Raw genomic sequence first — 24,206 nt, 5'->3', positions numbered from 1 at the left:
ACCACACAAGTTTATCCCTTCCCTTTCTTCTCTGTCTCCATTCTTTTCTTTCTTGTTCTCGCTCTCCTCTGTCCTGCTTGCCGCCTCCGCACCCATGGTGCATCCTAGCTGCAAGCCATATGGAGATTGATTTGAGCTTCCCTCTACTGTTCTGGCGCCAGAGGTTGATTTGAGTCTTCCTGCTCTCTACTAATTTTTTTTCACCATTTGTGCTCGATTGGGTCTTCATTTGCTTTTTTGTTTTCTTTCCTAGCACCATTTGTGCTCGACGGCGCGACGGAGTGCCTCACGATGCTGCAGATGGACCTGCTCAACCAGGCCAGCCTCCGCACCGCCTTCGATGGCGTCATCCACACCGCCTTGCTGATGCATGACAACCCCGCGAGTGCCGCCGCCGGTGATGCTCGGATGAGACTGGGAGCCAGGTGCAGGGACGATTTGGCACGGCGGCGGACATCGGAACAATGGATCCGTGAAGAAGCCGCTGGAAATAAATAGAGTCTCCCCAACGCTAAATAGCCGGTTTCTTCTTGTCTCGATTCTTGCGAGGACTTGGTTTCGTGAGGAAGAAACCATTTCTCTCTTTTCTAATCTCTCTCTAAAATTAGATTCATACCATTGAAAGAATCAAAACTTAGATATATACCATTGAAAGTTACAGTTTCAGAATTTTAGCATGGAAAGTTCCTCCATTACAACAATCTACCATCCCTGTTAACTTGACGTTAACTAGCTGAAAAATGAATCAACACAGGCTGCCGCACGCCACCGTAGAGCTTGCGAGCTTGCGAGCCTGGCCAGACCGAGCCCACAAACAAAGGTACGGGCTCGCCGGCGGCACGGCCCCACTGCAGAACCCGCACCACGGAACCTTGCTCCTCGACCCATCGTAGTATCTCTTCCCCGGGTTGTCTCTCCATCGTTGGTGGGACTCCTCGCCACCGAGAGCAACTAGTACGGTGGTTGGACAGCTCCAGCCCGCACCAGTTGGATTTTTTTTATTTTAATCCTTTTTAATCTAATATTTTATAAATAACCCGCACCAATATAAATTTTCGAAAACTAGCACTTTTAGTCACGCCAAGTTACGTGGCGTGACTCCCTAAAGGGTCACGCCACATGCTTTGGCATGATCAAGCTGCCACGCTGTCACACGCACGATGCGGCGGATGACGTGGCAAGGCGGAGTCGCGCCACATGCTTTGGCGCGACTGAGTCGCGCCATGCGCCGTGGCGCGACTCAGCAGAATATAGGCCCACCCGCTGGACGGCCTCTTCCTCCACCTCCCTTTCTTTTTTCCTTCACTCCCCACCCGACCTGAGCTCCATGGCGCCGCCCGTCGCTGTCCCCCTCTAGATCCACTCGATCTTCCACCCGATTCAAAGGGGAAACGAAGGGAAATCGATCCCTGAAGGTAGCTCCTCCACTCTATCCGATTGGTTTTCCTCCATTTCTTGGTTTTGTTAGGGTTTGAGTTGGCTAGAGTTTAGGTAGGGTTTGAGTTGAAATGGGGGATTGAGTACGAATCGGGTTGGATTAGTTGTGGTGTATCGTGCAATTGAACGATGGTGACACTTTTGTATCGTGTAATAATTGCTGCATGTATCAATTTGGAGGTGATAGTGTTGTTTAGATTTTTTTTATTACAAAGAGCTATAAAGCGTGAATAATCGTCATAGTAGCAAATCTATTTTATGTGTATTTTGGTAAAAATTCTTGTGTTATGCTATATATAGTTATATTATCTTAATCATGTATGAAGTAATGAGGTGTGTTGTACTTATAATGAAGTAATGACATCTATAGTTATATTATCTTCTTCATTTTGTGAATATGTATATGTGTAGATGGATCATTTAGTTCGTTTATTTTCGGGTGGGACGATTAAAGAAAATGGAGAGTTTGCAAGAATGAGGCAAGAAGTAGCAAGATTTGATGTGGCACCTTCATTCGATGATATAATGTGTCGAGTAAATTCATTATTCAAAGTAGAAAATAAGCATATGGAGTTAAGGCTTTGTGGTAGGTTTGATGCTGGAAAGGAAAGGTCGCACTATGTGATGATGCCAATTGGTTGTGAGAATGATTGGTTGTTTTACAAAGAGTTGGTCAGAGGTTCGCAAGTGGGTTGTGCAGAGATAGTGATTGATGTGTGCAATCGTAGTATGGATGCCCCTGCTGAAGATGGTAATGATTACCCCATTGAACATGTAACTCAAGAAGCCATTTCACCGGATCATGATTCCGATGCACCCGAGGAGGAAGATAAAAGTTATGGTGATGATCTTTCTCATGACTCAGATGATGATGACAGTGGTGATGAAATTGGGTTTGACACATGCCGTGTAAACAATAATTTCGATGAAGACGACTTTGATAATGAGGAGATCGATGATGATGACATATCTCAGGGCTCGGAAGAAAATGAGGGTGGTGAAGACGACAATGATATGGTACTTCCAGAAACAGATGGGACACATATTTGGCTACAAACACATGGGCTGCCATCGGTTAGGGTGTCCCAAGCATCTGCATTCGTTCCAAGAAGAATCGAAGCAACTCCATTCGTGGAACGAACACCAATGGGAGATGAAATGGCAGAAGAGACAGTTAGAGAACATAGATCAACAATGTTTGGAAGACATATACCCCAATTGACTACAGTTGAGTTGAGGCAGTTGAAGGCTGTGCATGTTGATGTTCCAGATGTCCCTATTTTTCATTCTATACCAAAAGGGGGTTTTTGTGATTCGGGTCTGCGTCATGCATGTATTGAGCCCGATAGTGGTGAGCAATTGATAGAGAAGGGAATGATATTTGATAGCCTTGAGGATCTTAAATTTTTCTTGAGGGACTACTCTATGCGGCACCATAGACCGTACGACGTGGTGCATTCGTCAGCTAAATTGAGGTACACGGTTCGTTGCTAGCAGGGGTGTCCTTGGAAGGTTTGGGCACGTCCTGTCGCTGATGATAGGGTGAAATGGAGGATCAGTAATATTAAACAACCTCACACATGTAGGACATTTGAGGTTTCTCAAGAGCACTCCCAATGTACCGCACGTTACATTGGGAGACGCATTGCCGCAATGGTTCATGCTGACCCAGATGTTTCTATGGCAGCTATTATTGAATCTATTCATGGTTTTACAAATTATCGGGTAAAATATGGAAAGGCTTGGAGGGCCAAGCAGCATGCTATAGCAATGTTATGGGGCGATTGGAAGGAAGCTTATGGAAGGGTTCCAAGAATATTAAGTGCAATTGCACACTTCAACCCGGGGACAAAGTGGTGCTCTCATACCACTGGCAGGCAAGAGATGCATAAGGGTTCCATGAAGCCTGTAATGAAACGTGCATATTGGTGCTTCCCGCAATGTATACAGGCATTCAGGCATTGCAAACCTGTTGTAAGTGTGGATGGCATGTTTCTTACCGAGAAGTACCGAGGGGCATTGTTGATTGCAACAGGCATGGACGGCGAGGACCGTTTGATCCCCCTAGCATTTTCGTTGGTTGAGGGTGAAAACAACGACAGCTGGTCATGGTTCTTGCATTTGGTCCGTAGAGATGTTATTGGACCGGACCGTAAGGTGTGCATTATTTCGGATCGGCATCAAGGAATTCTTAATGCAGTTGAGGACCACATGGAAGGGTACCAACCAGTCGTGCATAGGTGGTGTATGAGACACTTTGCCGCTAATATATGGCAAAGACAGAAGAGTAAAAAGGTCATAAAGCAACTAAAGTTAGTATGTGCATCAAAGGCGGAGAAGACATTTGAAACTAGGCTTGCAAAACTAAAGGGTATGATGAACGAACCGGCAACAATGTGGTTGGAGGACCAAATGGAAAATAAGTTTAAGTGGGCTCTTGCCTATGATGATGGTTCTAGATATGGTGTATGTAACACAAATATCTCAGAAGTGTTGAATAAGGTTCTCAAAGGGGTACGTGATATGCCCGTTTCTGCCATTGTGGAGTACACCTTCTACAAGGTCAATTCATACTTTGTGCATAGATGGAAGAAAGCAAGGCAACAAATAGCTTCTAGGACCAACCAAGATCTATGGGGGAAAAGTGCCAAGAAGCTCCTAACCAAAGCAGGTAAGGCAGCTGCAAGCATGTCAGCTGAGCTGTTTGATCCGACAACATATGTGTATTCTGTTAGGACAGCAACCGCATTGACTGTAGGAGGAGAGATGACTGGTGGCCGCATGTACAAAGTGGACCTCACAAGCGTCACTTGCACCTGTTATGTTCCACAGCTGTTGCATGTACCATGCTCGCATATGATTGCAGCATGCTGCGTTAGAGGTGTGTCCCACCTATCACCAGCATACATGTCACTGTTATATTCTAAGAATATTGTCTTGAAGACATGGGAATCTAGATTTGAACCGATTCTTGATCCGGCACATTGGTCCGAGTATAATGGTGATGAGTACATTCCAGATTGTAGATTGCTCAAAGATAAGGTTGGAAGGAGGAAGAAAAAACAGCTCTGTAATGAGATGGATCAAATTAGTGGTTACGGTGATGATATCTATGGTTATGGTGATTTCAACCAAGAAAGTTCGAAGGTTCGGTGTAGCATCTGCCATAAAGACGGTCACCGAATGGAGAAGCACAAGGAGGGCAAAAAATTTGCCCAAAAACCAAAGAAATAGAGTGTCAAGAAATAGTTTTGTCGTGGTAAGAAAATAGTTGTACATAATAAAGTGTTTTGATTTTTTTGAAACTTTGATTAATGCTTCATACCGTGTGAACCACTGTAATTTTATATTGTTTATGTTCAAATAGTAGTATTCTAATTATTTCCTACCTTTTTGCAGGATGTTGCCTTCACGGAAGCGTAAAATTGTGTACTCCGAATATGATGAGAATGCCCCCGTGCCTTCCCCGTTGCCAATCCTGAATTGTGAATGTAGAATTCCAGCAGAGGTGAAGCAATCAAGGCATCCGAAAACAGCTGCAAGAGCTTACTACACGTGCTCTCGGGAGTGGAGTGTGACCATGTGTTTTGGGTGTCCGATCACGTGTAACCCATGCGACTTCTTTCAATGGATTGACAGACCTGAGAAGTTTGACCCTAGAATTCGTTTATTTCCTTATCATGAGAATGAAACTAAGCCATACCATGAGTTCAAGCGATGGGTGCCTCCTCCACCAAATCCTCCTTCGATGACGCCGGAAGAGAAGGCCGAGGCTGCAAGCATCCGTGTTACAAATCGGCCATTGTGCCACTGTGGAGTCCCTTGCAAGCTTCAAAGACCTAACCTTGAACTACCAGTTAAGTTCACACTGTTCTTCCATTGCAAACTAACAACACATGTAAGATTTGTCTGCTACCTGTGTCATTACCATGGTGTCATATTTGTTCACAAATTTGCATTACTAATATTAACTCCACTCTAGGACGGGTGGCCACTATGTGATTTCGAAGAGTACATCTACGGTCCGAAAAGTCATTGGCCAACCGAAGAGGAAGTGCAAGCATTCGAGAGTGGGAAAGAGAAATGGCCATGCGAAAGGACTCCTCGGCCTCGGTGCAAGTGTGGCATCTTGGCTCGCAGAGGTGTGGTCCCGACGGAGCTTGGCTATGGCTAGTTTTGTGGAAACTCGTACGGAGATTATTGGGTAAGCAACTTGTACTATTCGCATTGTTATTTTTCAGGAAAAACTTTGATATTGTGTATACTTTTGGTTGAACATCATGTTCATGTTGCAGGAGGGGAGGACATGTGATTGGGAGACCTTTCCGGGTAGAGAAGAGCTGAGGATACAGTTGGCCCGGTGCTCGAAGTCATTGAAGATAGAAGAAACAATCAAGAAAAAAGAGACTATAAGATCCAAGTACGATGTTCCAATTCCAGACCATAACACTTTGTGGGGCCCTGTATTTGCAGATATGGTCTCCCAATATGGATCGCGTAGGTTCAACAAAACAGGCATGGCATTTGAGGAAGAACTCATTTCCTATTGGAGGAAGAACCGAATCAAGTATCCTAAACCTCTCACAAAGCAGGAGAGGCAACAAGAGCGAAAGAAGGAGGAGGAGCAGAGGAAGCAAGAGGCAGAAAGATTGAGGTCCATGGAAGTTCGTTAGGCTTATCAATTTGATCCTACGAAAGTATATCGTAGAAGCTCATGGGAGGAATACTTCCAGTTGACGGAGGCAAGAGAAAGGGGGATTGATTTGGAAAGTGCACGTCGAATGGCAAAAGAGGCTCAAATGGAAGCCATGAAGGCACTAGTTCGTGACCTGCCTATTGACATATCTGATGTTGTGGGTGCTCAGGGTGTCTTAGGGCATGGAAAGGTGAATTCGGAGATGTGCAGCGACAAGACGGCAAGGGAGGCTCAGACGGAGGCAAAGAAGGCACTAGTTCATGAATTGCCCATATGCAAATCCAAAGTCGACGATAAAGGAAAGGGAGTAGCCATTGAAAGTAGCAATGACTATGATTATGATGACGATGAATGGTGGGCAATGAATGGAGCGGAAGTAGAGCTGATTGCTTCACAAGTTGAGGCAAATAAGGCAAATCCTGCATACATATCCATAAACAAAGATGATGCAGACGATGATGATTGGGGAGATGATGAGCTTTTGATTGACCATGATTCAGATTAGGTTGTTATTATTTGTATAGTTGGACTGTGTGTGTGATGCACTATTTTTATTTCTAAACTGTGTGTGACGGACTATTTGTATTGTTGGCCTATTTGTATGGACTTTTGGTACGTATTTGTACTCCTTCGTGCACTAAATATTTGTACTCATTTGGTTGTTGTATTGTAGCATGGATTATTCTAATCTAGACGAAACCAATTCTGGTCGGGGCTGGATTGTGGAGTGACAAGCTGTCACAATTTAGACCTAAGCCAAAATTGGTCGGCATCGTGGTGTGTTACAATTGCTCAACGAGTCGCGCCGTGGGGCATGGCATGACTAGTTGGTGCCATTTTGTCCTAGGGCAAAACTGGTCGATGGTTGTGCGTGGCGCGACTCTTCATTGAGTCGCGCCAAAACGGTCAGCGCGACTCTATGAAGAGTCACGCCAACCTGCCAGCCAAACCAGATTTGCCGGGGGTCAAATGTGACTGAAGTAGTCGCGCCATTTGTCTTGGCGTGACTATTAATTGGGTCGCGCCAAAACGGTCGGCGCGACTCTATGAAGAGTCACGCCAACCTGCCAGCCAAACCAGATTTGCCGGGGGTCAAATGTGACTGAAGTAGTCGCGCCATTTGGCTTGCCGTGACTCTTCATTGAGTCGCGCCAAAACGGTCGGCGCGACTCTATGAAGAGTCACGCCAACCTACCAGCGAAACCAGATTTACTGGGGGGTAAAATGTGGCTGAAGTAGTCGCGCCAAGAGTCCTGGCGTGACTCAGTAGGGAGTCTCCCTAGGCCAAATCTGGTGCAAACGGTCGCACAGCATAAAATACTATTACAAGATCTCAGCACACAGACCAGTTTGCACTCCTCTCCACAACAAGCCACAACAAAACCACAACACACAGCATAAAATACGATTACAAGATCTCAGAAGATCATACAAGATATAAATTGTCCACAATTACTAGTGCAATACTAATAGAACGACTACAGTGCACATGAAGAGCCCATTACATGATCATAAAACAAGCACATATCCTGAGCACCGTTACATGTGCAGACTTGATGAAATGAAACTACTTCTAGACTATTTCTTGGCATGGGAGAAATGGGGGGTGTAAGGTTTCTTTTTACGACGGGGACGGCCCGGCTTAGTGGGCAGGACGTTCACGCTCCCGACATCGGTGCGATCACGTGCCCGCGCCTGCCTCTTTGCTGCTGGAGAACGTTGCGAGGATGTTGGAGCGCCCGGAAGCTGTGAGTGTCCAATCTCATCAGGGCCGTAGGGTGGATCGCTATCATGTGATCTTGATGTCTCCTCGGACTCGTCGGTGACGTTCTCCTCAGACTCCTCGCTGCCAGTTTGCCGAGGTGGTGCCTCCTTGCCCCTCCTACGAGGTATTGATATATTGACAGCCCCTAGTTGGCTGTGACGTCCTCCTACAAAACAGTATGTATTCAATATTTATATAACTACTCACAAAACAAGAAGTAGCACAAATGGAAATCATTTTAGAAATACGGAACGGAACCTGTAGATGATGTGCACAAATCTGGTGTTAAACTCATGCTCCTTCCACCACGTTGGCGCGATCTGGAAGGTTCTTCATGATCTGTCAATCCATGTCCTTGTGCTGATAAGCCGTTTAGTTTGAAGGCCATTTTCCAGCATCCCCGTCTAAACCTCTACATTACATTAGGCAACAAAATCTGTAAGAGGAAATAAATTTGCATTACAATAGGCAAGAAAAACCGTTTAAGAGTACTATTTCTCCACCAAAGACTAATTGCCAGTTCAGAGCGAAATCTAGACATTTACCTGCAAAAATGTCCTAAGCACGGTGGCCTCATCTGGAGAGCCTATTGGCACGCTCAACGCTTGTCCCGCCTCATTAGCAAAACGACCAATTTGATGACCCTGCAGGTGCATATGTCATATACACAATAGGTCACAATCTATTGCATGATTCATTGTATTCAAGTAATGTAAATTATAACTTACAATGTAATCTTCAAAGGGTCCTCTCTCGGGCTGCCTACCCATTCTCGTGTGAGCATCATACTCGTCGAAGACATCTTCGGGGTCCGAAGGCAAATCCTCGATGTTGGTAGCGTCCATTGCAACCTTTAGCTTCAGCCTTGTTTGTTGCTTCAACCACTCCAAGTATGTCTTGAACTGGGAGTCACGGTGAATAGGTCTGCCAAAAACAATGTTGTTTGCCCGGAGATTCCAAGCATTGACATGCGCAATGTGCTTCTCCTCCCAGTTTTTCATACCCCTTTGCTTGCGATGATCGATTCTACATGTAAATATTGCAAGCATTAATGCAGTTCCAGTTTATAGCAAAACATGCAAATAATTTCCATAACATGATATTGCATAAAAAAACTTACGCATGCAGCTCTTGGCTAGTACTGAGATGCTCGGGAAGACATGTCTGAAGTATTCCAAACTGGCGCATCACGCGATTTGGAAGGTGAAACTCCACAATATAGTAGCAAATAAGAGGACATATGGAGCGCCAATATTGAGTATCCATGGTGCATTGCGGACTAAGCTCCATGTTTTGCACCTCTTGGCGATTGTATGGTTGCCATTCAACCTAAGACAACATATTCAATTTTATTACAACAATGATATGGCTACATTACATGATTTGCGGTAGGGAAGTCGTAGTAGACTTGCGTGTGCAGCACTGAGGCAGTCAAGAGCATTGTTGTAGTCGACGTACCGCCTTCCTAAATTCACGTGCACGGTTTCACTATTGTTCCACAGCCAACCCACAATACCCACCGCCTCTTCCTCGTATGATGGAACAACCTTATTGAAGACAATAAGTAATGAGGTTATCCAATATTCAAGATTATATGAAGCAGACAACAATAGTGTCAAACAACTGCTCAAATCAGGTCCTTACCCCCAATACTATGCCTCTCGGGCCTTCCAATAGGAATGCGCTCCCACATCCACAATTGCAAAAGGTAAGCACAACCCCCAAGGCTTGCATTATCTCCGCTCCGCCTACACGCATCACACATCTGATGGTACAACCATCCAAGTGCTGTATTTCCCCAGCTGAAACTGCCAATGTTGTCCCATTCCTGACCAATTAGTTCTAACCACATCCACGAGATTGTGTTCCCGCTCGAATCCGGGAATAGAAACCCTGCGACCAATTGCCATAGCCACGCTCGGGCGAACCTAGCAACCACCCCTGCAGGAGCATGAGCTAGAGGTGGCGTACCAAAATGATCGGACAACCATGCTGATGTCACTCCTGTAGGCTTCTTGTCCTTTGTGTCTTTCTGGTGGTTCGGGTGGGTGCACTCCAAACAACAACTCCACTCTATCTCTCCATCCATTTGGACATATGCTCCCGGTCACAGCTCTTCCATCTATACGAAGTCCAAAGAGCATAGCCACATCTTGTAGTGTAATGGTCATCTCACCGGTAGTAAGGTGGAATGTGTGTGTCTCAGGCCTCCATCGGTCAACAAGTGCTGTCAGAGCTACATTATCCATCCTGGGGAGCCCATCCTTGACCAACCACGCCAACGGGAGGAATCTAGCCCGTTTAAGGTACGGTGCGTACCTATCGTCCCAAGTGTGAGTCATGTGAAGGCGGGGATGTAGAGGCCTCAAAACCTACAAACATATCAGTCAACATTGTAATCAACTAAAGTCGAATTAGTAATTTCACACAAAAAAATTCAATCACAAGTTCACCTCCGTACGCTCCTCTAGTATCTTGCCACGGTGCCGCTCATCATAAACCATTTGTAGGAGGGGATACCGCGGGTGTTGTGTCATCTACATTCAAAAACCGAGAAATCAAGAACAACCAAGTGATAAATCACTATAAGGTCATATTTCATATGCAGTCATTAAATATTTCATTTGTAGCTTTGTTGGTACCTTAGTGTGTTAGTCAGCCTAATTCAGTAATGCTGATCCAGATTACCACTAGACGTATTTACACTGCACTTTCGTTTCAAAAAAAAACAAGCCCTAATCATTGGCTATAGTCAACTACTGCAAGTCCATCTTCTAAGTTCTGAGCTTATAGTTCACAGCTTATAATTTTCCAGCTTTCAACTTCAATTTTCGTTAACAATATTCACAACAACGAGCCTGCACATGTTTTTTTCCTAAACCAAGAACAGAGATACAATTAGCGCACATGACAAAATTCTTATTGCACTAGTATCAGTGAAAATGCTAATCAATTAACTAGTTCACTTAATACCATCTTTCAAATATAAATGAATTCTGGTTATTGTTAGTGAGTAACACCCAATTCCAATTGTTATTTACTATTCACAAATGGTATTATGAAAGGAACAATCATGGCTGAAACAAATCATACCCACCAACTACTATACATACGCAGTACGAATATTGATTTCTAAATTTCTTCATGAATACCTTAATCGAAAAATCAGAGGAGGAAAGGAAGAAATGTACCTGCTCACTAAAAGGAGGGGTCAGGGAGGAGGTCAGGCGCTGGTGGAGGAGGGGCGGATGGTGGCGGGCCAAGGACCGGCGGCCGCCGCGGGGGGCAAGGCCGGGCCGCCGCTCGCGGCGGCGCCAGGGACCGGTGGCCTCCGCGGCGGACAAGGCCGGCCTCCGCGGGAAGCAAGGCCGGGCCCCCGCTCGCGGCAGGCTAGGGACCGGCGGCCTCCGTGGGGGGCAAGGCCAGGCCGCCGGCGGGCCAGGGACCGGCGCCCTCCGCGGACTCCGCAGGCGGCGGGACCGGTGGCCCGCGCCGCGCCCTTCCTTCCTCCCTCCGCGGCGACCGACCGAAGACCGGATGGTGGCGGCCCGGTGGAGGCGCGGGTGGTGGTTCCACCAGGCGCCGCGCGGGTAGTGCTGCCTTGGCGCGGGGTCTCTCCGCTCCGCGATGCAAAAAAATGGCGGCGGCCGCTGCCTGGGAGAGGATGGAAGAGAAGGAAGAAAGAGAAAGGTGGGCTAGTGTTTCTTGCTGGGCCGCCTAGTAATGGGCTGAGTCGCGCCACGGCGCATGGCGCGACTCAGTCGCGCCAAACGCATGTGGCGCGACTCAGCCTTGCCACGTCAGCTGCCTGGACGCTGCCTGGCCGCGGGCGTTCCAGCGTGGCAGCTTGGTCGCGCCAAAGCATGTGGCGCGACTCTTCAGGGAGTCGCGCCACGGAGCTTGGCGCGACCAAAAGGGCTAGTTTTTGGAAATTTAGATCGGTACGGGTTATTTATAAAATATTAGATTAAAAAGGATTAAAATAAAAAAAATTCATGAGTTGCCCGTCTGCGCTGTGGACAGCACGCGTCGCTACCCCTATCCGCTGATTTTTGCCAGGGTACCTTGAGCTTGAGTCCTTGACGCAGCTAGAACCTGACGTGCACTGGCATATTGTGTAACTTTGCGGTGTCCTCGTCATTGAGGCGCGGCCGCGCGGGAGGTGGAAGATGAGCAAGGGCATGATGAGGTTGGAGTTGGACGGGAAGAAGAGGTAACCTAGCAGGTTGGCACGCCGGCGTTGCGCACCGCCAGCAGCATGTCAGCACCGAAGAGATCGGCGATGAACGGATGAAGGCGAAGAGGTTAATTGGTTGTGAACTTGAGGCCCGATAGCACTGCAGGGAGCACCGGGACGGAGCGCTGCACCTCGATGAAGAGGAGCGTCTCAATGGCGGCGCCGGCGGGGAGGTCGCCGAGCAGGACGGCCGGTGGCAGGGACGCTGGCAGGCCCAAGCCCGTGGCCTCGACTGCCCCTATCAACAGGACGCCCCTGCTGGAGGTTAGGGATGACAAGTGGGCCCAGATGTCACAGGGAGAGGAAGGTGGCATGCATGTACTGTGTTAACGTTGAGTTCACGGGAATGCTATATTGCTATAACGGAGGGAACTTTGGATGCTAATATTCTAAAACTGAAACTTTCAATGGTATTTTTTTAAGTTCCGGTTCTTTCAATGGTAAGAATCCAATTTAAGAGAGATATTTGGAGCAATATATTTAAGAGAGATATTTGGAGCGCTGCCCCTCCATTAATTGTCTTGCCACATCAACAAAATGCTCAACTGTCAACATATTTAAGAGAGATAAAAAAACTACCATTAATGTCCCATTGGGACTGCCCTAATGGACGCGATGTGTTTGGAAAATTGACCTTTAATCACAGAGAGGTAAACAATAAAAAATGTATCAAATGCTGCAATCTCCAAACACGAATGAATTTATCCGTTCAACTTCAAAAACTGTTGTTTCAGATATTGCAGTTTAAGAAAACTGTAACACCCAAATAGGGCCTTAAGAGTCATTTCCCATGACTCTCCTTGTAACTGGGAGTTGGTGGCTTGCCCCCATCGATGGCTCCAGAATTGGTCAACTGCATATAATCTAAATAAGTATACTATCTCAAACGGGGACAATATCATTTCGTTCGAGAAGGAAAAAGAAAGGGCAATAACAAACCTGAAATTGACGAACTCACAGTATATTTGCATTTTGCAAAGCACATTTGATTGCCCGAATAGTGACAAGAACAGATGTCAGGGCGGGATTACAGTTTGAGAACGGAATCTAGGTACCGGATAGGCACAGAATGTTGCCTAATGGTGCTAGCTAATCGTGCCCAGAGATGGAACGAATAAAGTAGTACATTACATAATGTTTCAGCAAAGAGGCCAGGGACATGAAAACATCAATTGGTTCCACATGGTCTAGCAAGGCCCTTCCAGGTCACTCATCAGGTGTAGGATCTCTTCCTCTTGTTTGCCTTCCACTGCTTCACTATGTACGCTGCTACCTCGCCCATTGATGCTTTACTGTCGTCCTTGAAGTTCCACAGCTCGGGCAAGGGATACCTACCACTGGGATTGTATTCGTTCATCTCAAGAAGAGCCTTCACAACAATATCGCACGCCTTCTCACCGAGTTCAGCTTTCAAAGCTTGCAGCTTCTCATCATCCTCTTTAATTATTTCCTGCGCGGTCAAATGAATGTTAAGACACTGCAAACATGCTTTGCCACAGATTAGCTGAAGTAAGCATTTCATTTCATTCAGTTTCAGCTTCTGAAAGGATTTTGTTAAAAACAAGTTCCTTTTTTATTTTCTATGGAACTCTACTATGTATATATTGGATTTGGGTACTTTCTCACCAATTTCTTCCACAAGATTTGCTTGAATAAAGTGCAGGAAGTATATAACATTAACATCGACATATTTGCTGCCAAACGATTGTGTTACTGGATAACACAGAAGTACAAGGAAAATGCTATAGACAATGACTTGATTGTTTCAGCAATGTAAATTATTCTTTACTCAATCTTAATGCACAAATGGTAAAATTGAAAGTTAATTTTAGATAAACTCGGTAAACTTAAACTGAGGAGAGATTGACATTATTAAGGAATAACAGTAACAGTTGGCAGCAGTAAAGCTATTAAATTTTGTAGTCACGTTTTTTTCAATCTGCGCTTCTTAATTCCCAATCTGAACGTCCTATTCACATGAATTAAAGGTATTCATGGTTCAATCAGTTCAGAAGAGCATTCAGCTATTTTAATGTCAAAAGCGTACTATAAATTGCAGTAGGTGGCATTTGTAAAGTCAGAAAAGGGTTGTGAACAATAGAGTTCCATAATGACTACCCTAGAAAATATGTCTTCAGTACATACTTCACATTTAGTCCCACGACGTTGAGATTATAATTTAAAGACCCTTTCTTATTGACTAGCATCAAAATGACAGAAACAGCAGACAAATAAGCAAGAAATAATGGTATCTAAAACAGAAAAGAAACTATTTCCCAGTCTTCACAATTTTTTTTAAAAAAAAACACCTTGCTTTAGGAATACCTGAAATAACGTACATTGGTTCAACAATTCTCAAATGTATAACTTGAAATTTAATATGGTTACTAAATGAAACCGGCATCAATTTGGCATACAAAGAGTCGAGAGTCTTACAGACTGTCTGACCCTTTTGAAGAAACAAGTACAAGCCGGCTGTTGCTACCCATTTTCATAGGATAAGTCCACAATCTACCAATGAATAACTGAGTTCAAATATACCACTGAATGTTAGGCTGACATGTATATGTGCCAGCCTCACAAGTCACACCAGTGGTATATTGCGGAACTATGGTATTCAGTGGCAGATTGCAGAATGGCCATTTTCTTATCACCGCAATAAACTACATAAAAATGGAACAGAGATAGTATCAAGAAGTAAGGAAAATAAGCACCTTTGCCTCCCCGTCAACATTGATGACTTTGAAAGGATGCCATTCTGGTTGCCTGATCTCATCCTCCCATTTTGAGCACAGAAGTGCCAACTTAACATCTTCTGCTGTCTTCTCTTTGCAAGCAGCAAAGAAAGCTTTCTGGTCAAGCTCACCCATTCTTTTGACACAATATGTGATCTACCTCTAGACATCTTTTGTAGGTCCTACATATCAAGTAAATTGTTCTCAGAAAAAAGGTACAGTTAACAGAAGAAGCTGAGTCAGTAGCTATAGATCTTATACATACAATTATCAGTTCTTTCTTGGCTTCTTCCAGCTCATCGTTGGTTCTTCGTTCCTTAATAATCAGGGTCTGGTTAAGAGAATCGATACTTTCCATTTCATCTTTTTTTTCTTCCAGTTCTTTAAGCAATTCACCGAGCTTCTTCTTCAAATTTGTATCAGCATCTCCCATATGGCTCATTACCTCTAAGTTCCCCTTCAACTGTTCTATATCCAGTTCAAGTTTTTGTTTGGAATCCAACTGCATTTCTAAATCATATAGCTTCTTCAAAGCATCTTCTTTCTCTTGCTGCAATTTCCAGCTAGTGAGAAAGAATTTCACAAGGGAAATGCATATAAGATAGTAGGAATGCAATACCTTTTGTTTCTCAAGAAGTCGCAAAAGCTTGTCATCTTCTTCCTTTTTCTTTTGGGTTGCTAAACTAAGAAGCCTGTTATCCTTTGCATTCTGTAAAGATTTTTAACAGCAGACATATGTATAAATGCACTACATTAGATAAGAAACAGATAAAGGCTTGTCGATTCTTCTTGATAAATTCAGGAACATCAATCAGGACTGGAAAACATAACGCAAGTTTACCTCTTCTTTTGCAGCTTCAAGCTTTTCTCTGTTAGTGTTGCCTTTTTCAGCCAACTTTTCAAGTTGCTCACGTTTCTTGTCAATCTCCTTTTTACTAGTCTCCAGTTCTCCATACAATCTAATATTTTCTTCAATTATTTTCCTAGAACTCCGACAAGCATTTTTCTGCATCTTTCTTATCTCTGTTAATCAAAGAAGTGAAATAAACTCAGCCAATTCAGTGAGTACAAGATGAAATTATGCTGCGGCGAAATATATTCAGCCATTCTGATTTTGTTTTACAAACCTTGATGTAAACAAAGCAGGTAACATCATTTAGTAGTAAGCATGCTATATGATGTAAAAACATGTGCAAGATCGAAATATCTGTACATACTTTCGTTGTGCCCTTCAATCAGTCGATCATTCTCTTCCATCATCCTATCAAGTTTCATGGCATTTTGATTGTTCCTAAGCTCCAATTCGCTCATGTGATAGTTTGTTACCCCGATTTGGCGAGCATAATGAGCTACACGCTTGTCAGTTTCTTGCATCCCCTCACGTTCCAGGTCACCAACACTTCTAAGATCTCCATTTTCTCTTAGATGCTGCCCAATTGGCCCAGAAGAGTTATAATCATCAGATCTCGCAAGCCATCCATAAAGATCATCCTTTCTGCGATTTATTTTGATCCAATCTGTCTTACCATACTGCTCGACTATGAAATGCTTTTCAAAAGCCAATGCATCCTTTAATCCACTCCAGTCCTTAGCAAACTTGATAATGGCACAAAAGGTCTGGTCTTTGTCATCCCCAACCCCAAGAATTGTAACTTGGAGTGGTCTGAATCGCGAGAGCTGTGCTCTTAGCCTTTCTTCACTTTCCTTAAAAAAATCTTCGCCCTTCAACTCATATTGTAAGTTAACCACAATGCCCATCCATGGCCATACGAAAACTTCTTCATCACTCTTTGTCGTTTTTGGCTTGTAGACCACAATTTGCAATGGTTTCTCCAACGAGCTGGCTATATCCTTCTCTAAGAACATAGCAAGCCCAAGGTGTGTTGCCTTCACCTTGCCACTGCGCTTAGTAGCAGCTCCTATTCCTGTGGCATGCTGCAGTAGATCCTTGAGGTTGTAGTCCTGCTTCTTCTTCCCAGGGCAGAAAGGGCACCGGAAGACATTCTCACCATGTTTTGCTTTCAATTTTCCAGCTCGCAGTTGGGCATAGGTCTTCTCCTTGTGTTCAACAATATCCGAATCACTAATGTCTGAATCTTCTGCAGAGCTATGTTCCATTGGAATTGAAGAAGTGGGAGAAAATCCTGAGGGTGACACACAGAAAAGAAGGCAGTGTTTTTCGCGAACAGAAAAGAAGGCAGTGTTGCCTTTCGATTAAACAAAAGTAACTGACAAATTCTTGTAAAATAACCTTGCCAGTTGGATATCCAATTAACCACCACTGTATGAACTTTGCAATTAGATCCAACACTACTAAGCAGAAGATAAAAGTTTCATTTTCTTTAGACCAAGCAACTTGCTACTTGTTTGTAGGGTGCAAATTTTGGTGATACATACACACCTCCTTAACAGGCATAGCAAGTTGTTTGACTGGTTAAAGTAGAAAATGTTACAAGTTTCTTTGCCCATCACTAGAAAATATAATCAGTCTAAGAAACATAAAGCATGGCATGTCAAAAAAAAAATTGTCCTTCGCACAAACTGTTGGTATGAAGGATGACAGAAGAATCCTTTTACTACAAAATCAATTGTGTCATGATTTGGAGACTTCATCGTGAACCGTGCTATAGCAAGGAAGAAACAAAGAAATGGGCATTTGCGCTGCCAGATGGGGCGGAGGGATTAGACAGAGGAAGACAATTTATCGCCGTGGTTGGCCTGTTCTTATGGTGTCCAGTGAAATATTGTGATGCGTGTGGGCCAACAAAATTTGCTAGTCCCTGTAATTTGAAATGGTTTCGACAGCACTAAGGAAAATTATCTCCAGCGCGCATTGCCTCTAAACAGAACAATCTGTCTCATTATAAAAGCAGCCCCCTGTTATCACGATCTCTTTGAAAGAAGCTGGTAAGTCACTTGGCAGAAGCTGGTATGATCTTATCACGCAACGATATTTGACTCGATAACGTGTCCAAAGGCAGGCGAGAAAACCCTAAAGATTGATACTTTGACTCGTTGCTCCGGTTCCACTACCAAATTCCTTTGAGAGCAAAATTTTCTGGGTTGAACGAATCGATATGAAAAGGATCAGGCGCAAGAAACGCGAAAGCACAGGTAAGGGGATTAGGGGAACAAGGAACAACCCTGGCACCCTGCTTTACCCGGAGGACCGAAGATGAGGAGGCCCGGCGCTGGAAGAAGCGGGGAGACCCGATCAGCGGAGCAGGCGGCGGCTTCGGAACCTGTGGATTGATTGAGAAATGGGAGAGAGGTTAGGGCTTTTGGGTGAGTGCTATAAAACCGGGTCTTTTACATTTTTACCATTATAACAAATGACATTCATCGAATTATCACTTTTAAAATAATATCTACAACTATACCAACTGAGAGAAATTTGAGTTATATTTTTACCACATTTGGTGATGTGGCACGCCACGCCAGTTCGACACGCTAGCGCCCAGTCAGCAGACCCAAATGAAATGTCCTTTTTGCCCCTGATCTGCTCTTCTCTTTCCTTCTCTGACAGCTGGATCCTACAGATTTCTCTCACTACCAAGTGGGTCCCATCTGTCAGCTTCCTCTTCCACCTCCGGTCAGGCGTGCCATTAAATTAGATACAGCTTCTCTCAGCTGGCAGGCCAAACAAGAAAGAAAACACGGCGAAGACGCGACCGATCCTAATCGAGCAAGATAATCTGGACAATCTCGGTAAGGTCGCCTCACCTCCGCTGGCTCCGATCGCTTCCCGCTGATCCCCCCTCCCTTTTCTGTCTCCCCCTGTTCACGGGGTGGGCAGGAGCGGAGGGGGCGGTGAGGTGGTTGGTTGGATTGGACGGCGTCCTGCTGCTACTCGTACATCCCCTGACCGGGGGAGACTCAAGTCAAGGAGGGAGGTCGGGCCCACCCGGTTCCGGCGCCCGACGACCGCTGCCTGCGCGAGGGGGGCTCCCCAGGCGGAGCGAGCGAGCGGGAGCGGGAGCGGGAGCGATGGCGTGATCAATTCGCCGCGATCGCTTTCCCCTTCTGCGCCGAGCTGCCGCGGGCGGCGTGCCTGGCTTCGGGAAAAAGCAGTCACTTGGGCCCGGGCTGCGGCACCGTCCGCCGTTGGATCTTCCATCTCTTGCAAGGAAGAGACCGTTGATCGGAACCACTTGTTCAGAAAAAGGCTTGTAACAATCCGATTTTTAAAATTCAAATGAAAATACAAAATTTTATTCAAAAAATGCAGCTTACACGTGGGCCGCACCTGTCAATCTCTCACCCTCTCTTCTCCCTGTGCCGCACAGTGCTCGGTATGGAGGCCGATGCCTCCCGAAGCCCTGCGCGTGGCCGTCGAGGAGCTTCGCCCCGTTTTTCCGGCCGGCGACGTCGCCAAGTAGTCCACGCCGCCTTCCCGAGCTCGCCACCAGCCTCACTTCCGTCTACGCCTCGCCTTTCTCTTCTTCTCCTTCCTCGGTTCGCCATGAACGGCGCTTGAGCAGCTCGCGCTCGTCGGCCGATTTCGCGAGTTTCTTTCCATGGATTTCAAATCCATCGCACCCATAGCTCCCTCACCTCCCTAGTTTCCTTTCCAGCCCCTCCAAACCTAGCCCAAGCCCATCTCGCCGGGAATCGGAGATTCCCCGGCCGCCGGCCATTAGAGCCGCCCGAGCTCCACCTCAACGTCAAACTCCCACCTCCGGTCCCTGTTTTCTTCGCCCAGCAGCTCGAATCGACTCTAAGTGAGGCACTGATGCCCGTGCTCTCCACGTTCCCTCGCGTTCATGAGGTTTCCGCGCTCGTTCCACGCCATGCCACCGCCGGCCGAGCTCATTGCCGCCGCCGTACGCCGCGGGCCACGCTCACGCCACGCTTGCGCGTGCACCGGAGCCGCCCGGCCGCGCGGACCCTCACCCCGCGCCGCTCCGCCGCCGCCTGGCCCCATCGATGCCGGGACAAGCTGCGCCGCCGCCTCCCCTGATTCGCGCCGCCGCTAGGGCGCCACCGTAGCCGGCCACCCCGCTGCCTGGGGGCGCGCGCGGGCCCCACTGGGATGCTGCTGCCGCGCGGACTGCCGCCGGCCACCGCCGCCGCGGGCCCTCGGCCCTGCGCCTGGCGCGCCGCCGCACGCCACAGCGTGCGTGGCCGGGCAGGGCAGGTCGCCCTTCCCACTGACCAATGGGGCCCGCTGGTCAGGGGGAGTTACAGGTGGTGTTTCTTTTATTTTGGTGTTTAATTTCGGCTGTAGTTTGTAAAAATCCATGTAAAATCAAGGAAAAATGTGAAAAATGTGAAATAAATTTTGTTAGATTTGTTAGCATAAGATGTATGGAGGAAAAATATCCATGCTGGCAAATAACCTTTTTACCCCTGCAAAAAATTTAAATTGTGTTTAGGCTTAATTAATTAATTTCTTCAAATCTGCTAGTCCAAAAATTATGAAATTTTTGCGGTACTTCATTTTATGCATGTGTAGTCCACTATAAAAATTTCATGTCCAGAAAACATAGTTTGATATGTTAATTGGGTTCTCCATATCTTAGTATATCTATAAATTAAGGAATAAATTATATGTAAGAAAAATCTTGTTAATTTAAATTCGAACACTGTATCAGTAGCTGTTTCATGCTAGCTTTTGCTCATCGCTAGAATGTACTCATGATCTACTTTAGTAAATCTATTTTGCTCATGGTGAATTTAGCTAGTTTGTATTAAAAACATATTTTTGGGGTTCATGCCAAAATAATTTAGTTAGTTGCTAATAATTATTGTATGCTTCATAAACTTGTTTAATTTAATTAGGACTTAGTTAATTAAAATAGTTTTCTTGTTGTTAGTAGATATACTAGTGTTGCCTCTTATAGTGGTTTAGTAAATAGTTAGTGGTTCGGTAACTGACTGCCCTATCCGTTGGTTATCGAGTAGTCATCGCACTTTACTGTGTAGTTTATGTTTGTTTCATAAATGCATGCATTCATCCATTGCACTCATGCATAGCATTTTATCATTCATGTAGAGCCGGAATATGCACTTATCGTTCACGAAGTTGCGGTTGATCAATCTGGAGTTCACCCAGGTGGAATCGCCATGGATCAAGCTCGGCGTCAAGCAAACTAACTTAACCTGCAATTAAGGCAAGCCCCGGTGCACATCCTATTATTTGAAATTATGACACCTATATATGTATTTATTACTTGTGCATTACATCTCAGGAGTTGATTGTAACCCTAGTTGCATGATCCCTAGGTTTCCCTGAATTATACTAGCATGTATAGGACGATAGAAATGCTATGCTTAATAATTCTCGATAGAAGTCGAGTGACTTTTTGCACTCGCGAGATATAGGATATTTAGAAGTCGAGTGATTTCCTATCACTCGCGAGCTATAGGGCAAAAGTCGAGTAATTTCAGGTTACTCGCGAGATTTATAGTTATCTTTATATTCCAGTATATGAGATATGGAATACAATATGTAATGATTGGAAATTTGAGACCGGACGGGGAAATGATGATGAGATATAGGTATGGCAACAGGACAGGGTTCCTGGTGTCTTAGCCTCGTCTGTGTCGATTGAGGACCGTACCGTTGTTGACCCTGCTGATCATGTTTGAATTGTACTAACTGCATGCCAGGAGTAGGAGGTAGTCGAAACCGGTAAGCCTAGTACTGCCTTGTTTCGAAAGTACAGAACTTCTACCCACCCCTTAGGGCAGTCGAGTGGCCGCAGAGAATTGGGATGCATATGTTTACTTTTGGTGGTCTCTCGTAGGGCTCGGTTGACTATATGCAGGTGGGCCGGTTCTGTAGTTCGAGACGGGGAGGGGAATGGTTGGTTCGTATTGTCCGACGGGGCAAATACGTGCCGTGTTGGTTAGGTCCACCTTGCAAGGTTAAATCGGATCGATTCGCCGTCAGTCGCTCTCGGATATGAGCACCTTGATCTCCGAGTCACATCGTAGTAAGGAAATGAAACAAAATGATATGATACATGTTGATGTTATTTAATCAATTATATTTTCACATTGATTGTTATAGATCTGCAAATCATAGATGTGTAGCAACTTTATAACTATAATTTGGAGCTAAAATTTTGAAATTAAGGATCTACCCTTAGATACTTTTCTGCAAATAAATCCACCAGCCAGAAAGCTTTGCATGTCTAGATATGTGGGCTAAGTATAACCAAAAGTCGGGTAAGTCTTGCAGAGTATTAGTATACTCAGGGTTTGTTGTTTACCCTGTTTCAGGTATAGAAGCTAACCAGGATTCGCATCAGTGTGCTCGATGTGACGTCCTCACGTGTTCATAGTTATCGTTTTATTTTATTGGTTCTCAATCAAATTTCCTTCTCTCAGGTTATATTCTCTTCCGCTGCTGTCATTTATTTTATGTAAATTCTAAATTTAAAGCTGTTTTGTAAATATTTATGTTATTATCTATTTTTATGAAATTATATTATGCTGGTACCGTCTGTGCTCGCCGTCGCGCGAGACTTCTGGTGTGTTTCGATCGGCCTGTGGGTTGGAAACAGGCTGTCAGGTTACACTTAATTAAGCTAATGCGCCCGATGCGTTCAAATAATGGCCATTATGCTTAATTAAGCCGTTTAACTTGATGGTTCTGTCACAGCTGGTATCAGAGCTAAAATGCACCAGGGAGGGTACTAGCATGATTATTTTTAGTGTTTTCAAAATTAAAAATGAGTTTTAGAAAAATACATTTCTTTGCGCTTAAGGGATTAGGAGAAATTAGTTCGTAAGCCCTATGTTTATAGTTGTGTTATATCAGGTGGCTCTATATAATAACAACTAACTTCCAGCACATTACATTTATATCAAAACTTACTTTCTTGCATAACCTTTATTTAATATTGTATCGACGCACCTACGCTAAGGTAAACAAGGTAAGCATTCTTGGTAGTCCCTTAGAATAGCACACGTGTTTCATACGTGCGCGGGTCCCGTATGATGAGCATACGAGGAGGTGATAAGGTTCTATTCAAATGAGCATGTCGCTATCTGCCGCCTGATATGGAGTCCGGACTTCCCGCCGTGTGATTGCAATCACGGCCATCTCGTAAGGCAATGTTACGAGATGTAAATTTGTCATGCGATTGGCCATGACCGTGTACCTTGGGACACATTTATCCTTGGGTGTCCCGTAAGGCGATTTGTACGGGAAGTGAATACATTGCCTCGGTAACGTATAAAGCGCTGTCCATGCAGCATTGAACGCATGGGCGCCATCTCTATAGTAGATGGTGATGTATGTATGAATATGTGTGCAACTACATATGCGTTACCCATGTGGCGTAGGACACATGGGGGCCGTTCGTACGTGCTGGCACGAAGGGTCCGGTCGTGGATATATACATATATATTGTGATTTTTTTTCTACAGGTACACTAACAAACGATTACGTGAGATAGGTCGAGTACAAAACGACTAGATGTATAATAGGGAGAGTACATATATATATGTCACCGAGTATTCACGTATATTGCCATATAATTATATTGGCAAATTTTGGAGAGGACGAAATTAGACGAGCATGCATCATCATATCATCATGTGTGGAGTTTTGGGTGATTTTTTTCTGGTGCATCCAATACTCACTGTTCACTAAGAGCATATATCGCTGTTTTGAAATTTTGCGCTGCACTACTGTCGGTCCAGCTTTTAGCCATCTAAATATTTTTTCCTGTAAAACTTAGTTATGAGAAAGATGTGAGAAACTATAGATTTACATGATGTAGAAGTTTTAACGACCTTAGTGAAATGTTCAGGTGGATCCCTAGACTAAGATTGGCTCTTTAATCAAGTGCTTTCGATGCTTATAGTTACGACTCGGTAGTAATGGTCAGGTATTTCTTAACATTCTCTTTATCTTCGAAAGTCCGAATAAGGATATTATCCTAAGAAGAATCTCCTAGCCAATTTTCTTAACATACCATTGCATGAGCTAAAATTTTCCTATCTGTTGCTCAATGATCCTTCCAAATTATTCAAATATTGGTGTTTTCTACATTTGGTCAGTGTTAATTGGAAATCATATGTCCTCATCTTTGGGACTATTTGTTCGACCAGCTATTCTTGGTTTAGTACTTTATGCACATAAAATACCTCCACTAGAGTATTTAATAGTTGTTCGATCAGCGTCTGGCGCACTAGTTTTATTTGAACGTAGGTCATTTCTCAGCCTCAAGGTCAGCTCTAAGGAATAATCTAGTAGTTCTAGTAACTGAGTAGTAGAGTACTAGTGTTTAGTACTATTATTATCTCTTGGGATGGAGCAGTTAGTTTATGCTTATGTAGATATTTGTACCTGACACGTGGACTCGGGCCAGCTGTCATGGA

The 24,206-nt window shown here is 44.8% G+C and overlaps 1 pseudogene across 1 annotated transcript; it reads right to left on the bottom strand.

Moving 5' to 3' along the window:
- Nucleotides 1-12,809: 12,809 nt before the first annotated feature.
- On the bottom strand, nt 12,810-18,751 carry LOC120689841 (annotated as a pseudogene). Its single transcript, XR_005681477.1, has 10 exons — nt 18,594-18,751; nt 18,282-18,457; nt 18,014-18,112; nt 16,088-17,014; nt 15,712-15,893; nt 15,490-15,579; nt 15,136-15,420; nt 14,850-15,052; nt 13,075-13,585; nt 12,810-12,988 (listed from the first exon to the last, which is right to left on the bottom strand). The product of XR_005681477.1 is annotated as a factor of DNA methylation 1-like (transcript).
- Between the last annotated feature and the right edge of the window lie 5,455 nt (nt 18,752-24,206).

The sequence above is a fragment of the Panicum virgatum genome, chromosome 9N (assembly GCF_016808335.1).
Source record: "Panicum virgatum strain AP13 chromosome 9N, P.virgatum_v5, whole genome shotgun sequence".
In the NCBI taxonomy this organism is placed as follows: Eukaryota; Viridiplantae; Streptophyta; class Magnoliopsida; order Poales; family Poaceae; genus Panicum; species Panicum virgatum.
The sequence above is the reverse complement of the archived record's forward strand: the minus strand, read 5'-3'. Positions and strand labels throughout refer to the sequence as shown.